General features: G+C 48.1%; 1 pseudogene across 1 annotated transcript; it reads right to left on the bottom strand.

The window, feature by feature from the left end:
- Positions 1-236: 236 nt before the first annotated feature.
- Positions 237-1,452, bottom strand: LOC311579784 (small ribosomal subunit protein uS2-like; annotated as a pseudogene). The gene has a single exon. The product of its transcript is annotated as a small ribosomal subunit protein uS2-like (transcript).
- Between the last annotated feature and the right edge of the window lie 3,892 nt (positions 1,453-5,344).

Below are 5,344 nucleotides of genomic sequence, written 5' to 3'. Positions count from 1 at the left end.
TTAAAAGGACACACCCCTCCCGCCTTCCTCCCTCAGAATTAACAGCTAATCCAAAGGGGCCTGCCAATCACTTGGGTGTAAAATACTCCATTGGAAAGTTCTGGAGACTTTATGTATCGAAATATATCTGTGGGTGCAATTGTCTTCCAGGCTCTTGTCCATTCTTACCCTATGAACGTGTTTTTGTTTTGTTTTGGGGTTATTTATTTATTTATTTATTTATTGGTGTTTCGAGACAGGATTTCTCTGTGTGGCCTTGGCTGTCCTGGACTCACTTTGTAGACCAGGCTGGCCTCGAACTCACAGATATCCTCCTGCCTCAGAATCCCGAGTGCTGGGATTAAAGGTGTGTGCCATGACCTCCCTGCTTATCTTACTTACTTAATTGGGAACTATATGCTTCAGATTATTTGCTTAAACTGTCTCATGTTAAGTACACACTAACGAAACTAAGGTGTCTTTTTCTTTCTTCCTTCCTTCCTTCCTTTTTTTCCAGCTTTTAGGAACTTCATTTTCCTTCCACCCTTTGCTCAGATAGGGGTCTGTGGAGCAGCTCAGGACCACTCTGTGGTGGCTCCAACCCACTCGGTAGTCTGCGCTGTGGGAGCTGTTGACCAGTCCTCAGTAGGGAACTGTTGGGTGGGTACTGAGGGCACCTGCACACGCTCAGACCAGTCGGCCACCTGTGGCTGAGCAGCGGTGAACTCGGGAGCTGGCACAGTCCACTTGCCCTGGAATTCCTCCTTGGTCATGGCCTTCTCAGCAGCAGCCTGCTCCTCCTTCTCAGTCTCTTCTGGGTCTCGGCAGAAGTAAAGATCAGGCATAACCTCTCATGGGTGCTCACAGGAGATGTTGCCATGCATTTGGAGTACTTCCCAGGCCAGCATCCACCACATCAGACCCGCTGAGTGAGCTCCCTTGTTGTTGCATGGGATGGCAATGTCCACATAGCGCAGAGGAGAATCCGTGTTGCACAGAGCGATGGTGGGCAGGTTGACGTAAGAGGCCTCTGTGAGGGGCTGGTGGTCATCCCTAGGGTCAGTCACCACTAGAAGCCGTGGCTCTCTGAAGGCTGCTTGGATCTGGTTGGTGAAGGTCCCAGGTGTGAAGTGGCCAGCAATGGGAGTGGCTCCAGTGAGTGGCCGCAGCAAACTTCAGCACAGCTCGCTGGCCAGTGTTCCTGGAGGAGACGACGCTGACGTCAGCAGGGTTCTCAATGGCAACAATAGCCTGAGCTGCAGGCAACAGCTTCTCCCAGATCCTCTTCAGATTTATTGTTTTTTTGTTTTGTTTTGTTTTTTTGTTTTTTTGAGACAGGGTTTCTCTGTGTAGCCTTGGCTGTCCTGGACTCGCTTTGTAGACCAGGCTGGCCTCGAACTCACAGCGATCCGCCTGCTTCTGCCTCCCGAGTGCTGGGATTAAAGGCGTGTGCCACCACGCCTGGCTTCCTCTTCAGATTTATGATGTAGATGCCGTCACTCTTCCTTTTGTAGATGTACTGCTCCATCTGAAAGTCAGGGTTGGTGCCACCTAAGTGGGTTCCTGCAGCAAGGACCTCAAGGGCTCCTTTTTGTTTTGTTTTGTTTGAGACAGGGTTTCTCCGTGTGGCTTTGGCTGTCCTAGACTCACTTTGTAGACCAGGCTGGCCTTGAACTCCCAGAGAGCAGCCTGCCTCTTCCTCCCTGAGTGCTGGGAATACAGGCATGTGCCATCATGCCTGGCATGTTTGTTTGTGTGTTTTTTGAGGTGTGGTTTCTCTGTGTAGCATTGGCTGTCCTGAAACTTGCTCTGTAGTCCAGGCTGGCCTTGAACTCTGATCTGCCTGCCTCCGCTTCCACATTGCTGGTGTTAAAGGTGTGCAGCACTATACCAAGATAATCTTTTACATCTTGAAAAATATTTAAGGGGGGCTGGAGAGATACTCAGAGGTTAAGAGCACTGACTGCTCTTCCAGAGATCCTGAGCTCAATTCCCAGCCACCATATGGTGGCTCACAACCACCTATAATGTGATCTGATGCCCTCTTCTGGCCCGCAAATGTACATGCAGGCACAACACTGTATACATAATAATAAATAAATCTTAAAAAAAAAAAAAAAAGAAAGAAAAGAAAAATATTTATGGGGGCAGGAGAGATGACTTAGCACACAAAAGGGGGCAATTCTTTCACCTAGACACAATAAAGAGGTGGTGGTCTAGCACTGTCATATTATGCTAGGTCTAAAAGAAACTCAGGGTAAGTGGCTACCTGTGTGCCTGTAAGCATACCAAAGTGCATGCTGGCCTCTAGGCTCACTCAATACCTGTGGCTCCTCTCAGCTCTTCTGACCCCCACCCCCACCCTAAACTCCTCCAGCCCAGGGGCTTTCTCCCCGCCCCCTCCTCATTCCTATATAAACCAGTCATTTCAGCCATGTGCACTCTTGGCCCCCTCTTTTCACACTCTCCTCCCCCTGCCACCCCCGCCTCTTTCACTCTCTTTTGTCTTCCTCTCTTCTTCCTCAACCCCATGGCCTGCTTGTCATGTTTAGCACACTACTTTCTCTCTTGCTCTGGACTCGCCCAGATGCCTCTGGCTGAACTCTTCCCCTCTACCATACCTTAGAGCAGGCACCTACTCACTTTATACACCATAGTTATAGCCTCTACTGACCTGTTGTGTACAATAAGGGACCAACACCCGGAGAGCTCTCACTACCTGGGGGCCTTCAGAGGACGCCCCCCCCCCCATTTCCAGCTGTTGGTGATGGCCTATTGGAACTGTTGTCTACCCGTCCTCCTGTTCTCCTTTTCGAACTTGCCATCCATCAACCAACTGCTCACGTGGCCATCCACGGTCCTGCCCTTTTGCCCCTGCAATTGGACTCAATTCTGCAGCCTCATTCTCAGGTCAACCTGTCCTCTGAGGCAGCCTGACTCAGCAGGGTCTGCCTCTCCCCCCTGTGCTCCGAGGCAGCCTGACTCACAGCTCCTTGTCTTAACCGCTGCCTCACAGGACCCTCACTGATGGCCTACTAAACATGTAGCCAATCCTGCTGTTGTCTAGGATAAGAATCTTGAAAAGGTATGGCGCACAAAACAAGGCTAAAGTTACCAGAGAGAGAAAACAAAAGGCCTACAGAAACCTCCTAGGGAATGTAACCTCTGGCTTTTGTTAGGAAACTAGCAAAAACAAAACTAAAATAAAAAGATGGTGGCGCAGGCCTTTAATCTCAGCACTCGGGAGGCAGAGGCAGGTGGATCTCTGTGAGTTCGAGGCCAGCCTGGTCTACAAAGTGAGTCCAGCGCGACCAAGGCTACACAGAGAAACCCTGTCTCGAAAAACAAACAAACAAACAAAAAAAGAATCAAATGAAATGGCCCCAGGAGCGAGCCCCAAATGGTACCCCTGGAATGAGGAAGTCATAGGCTCCAATTGACTTCTGGATATCCACACATGAGATGAGGCCTAAATAAATCTTGAAGTCATTTTAGCCTCTTTTCAGTGTGAGGTACACTGAGATCCACAGAGAGTCACAGGTAAGCCCAAGGCACCAGACCACTCTCTGCTGTTGTTGACTGTAAGTACCCGCTTGTCCAGGTGTTCTTAGGGCTGAAGAGTTACAGGCGGTCCCTGGCATGACTGGGCCCGAAGTCAAAGAAGGAGCCGATCCCAGGACTAGGAGATTCATTAGATAAGGCTGTGCATCCTGAGCCAGTAAGATGGGGAGTTTGTGGGGGGGCGGGGCTTATGCTAGGCCAGAGCGAGGGCACAGCAGCCTGTGGGGGGTCGGGGAATGGTAGGAGAACATAGGGAAATACACTTCAAAGTCTGCTCTTTAAGCTCCCTCAGCCACTGGCTGCCATAAACATTGGGCTGGAGCAGCGGCGTGGAACTGTGGGAGAGGGCAGAGAGATGAAAGGCAAAACTGGGTCTGGGCAGATGATGTGTTCCTGGCAAAGAGTTTGGATCAAGTTCATTTTCTCTGCTGGTTAAAGAATTAAAAAGACAAGGGCTGGCACTCGGGAGGCAGAGGCAGGCGGATCACTGTGTGTTTGAGGCCAGCCTGGTCTACAAAGCGAGTCCAGGACAGCTAAGGTTACACAGAGAGACCCTGTCTCAAAAAACCAAAAAAAAAAAAAAAAAAAAAAAAAAAGACAAGGGCTGGAGAGGGGATATGGTTCAGTGCTTAAGAGAACTGTCTGCTCTTCCAGACAGAGGTCCTGAGTTCAATTCCCAGCAACCACATAATGGCTCACAACCATCTATTTTTTAAAAATAATTTATTTATTTTTATTGTATGTGCATTGGTGTTTTGCCTGCATGTATGTCTCTATAAGGGCAGTTGTGAGCTGCCATGTAGGTGCTGGGAATTGAACCTGGGTCCTTTGGAAGAACAGTCAGTGTTCTTAATCGCTGAGCCATCTCTCCAGCCCCCTCACAACCATCTATAGTGGGATCTGATGCCCTCTTCTGACTGCAGGTGTACATGCAGATATGGCATTCATATACTAAATAAATAAAGCTTGCTGGGCTTGGTGGTGCACAATTTTAATCCCAGCACTGAGGCGGCAGGCAGATTGCTGTGAGTTTGGAGGCCAGTCTGGTTTACAAAACAAGTCTAGGACTGCCAAGACTGCACAGAGAAACCCTGTCTCAAAAAAAAAAAAAAAAAAAAAAAAAAAAAGAAAGAAAGAAAGAAAGAAAGGGGGGCTGGAGAGAGAGCTCAGAGGTTAAATGCACTGAATGCTCTTGCTCTTCCAGAGGTCCTGAGTTCAATTCCCAGCAACCACATGGTGGCTCACAGCCATCTATAATGTGATCTGATGTGCACTGTATACATAATAAATGAATAACTCTTTAAAAAAAAGAAAAGAAAAAAGAAACCAAGCTTATACAAAGAAAAGAAAGAAGGAAAGAAAGGAAGGGGGCTGGAGAGATGGCTCAGAGGTTAAGAGCACACTGGCTGTTCTTCAAAAGTCCTGAATTCAATTCCCAGCAACCACATGGTGGCTCACCATAGATAATGAGATCTGGTGCCCTCTTCTGGCGGGCAGGAGTGCATGCAGGCAAAAACATCGATTACATAATAAACAAATATTTTTATTTTTATTTATTTATTTATTTATTTTTTAAGAAGAAAAACTGATGCCGGGCGTAGTGGTGCACACTTTAATCCCAGCACTCGGGAGGCAGAGGCAGGTCGATCAGCTGTGAGTTCGAGGCCAACCTGGTCTACAAAGTGAGTCCAGGACAGCCAAGGCTACACAGAGAAACCCTGTCTTGAAAAAAAAAAAAAAAGAAAGAAAGAAAGAAAGAAAGAAAGAAAGAAAGAAAGAAAGAAAGAAAGAAAGAAAGAAAGAA

Source organism: Acomys minous (genome assembly GCF_964271855.1).
Source record: "Acomys minous genome assembly, chromosome: 12".
Taxonomy (NCBI): domain Eukaryota; kingdom Metazoa; phylum Chordata; class Mammalia; order Rodentia; family Muridae; genus Acomys; species Acomys minous.
This window is presented reverse-complemented; position numbering and strand designations above follow the sequence as displayed.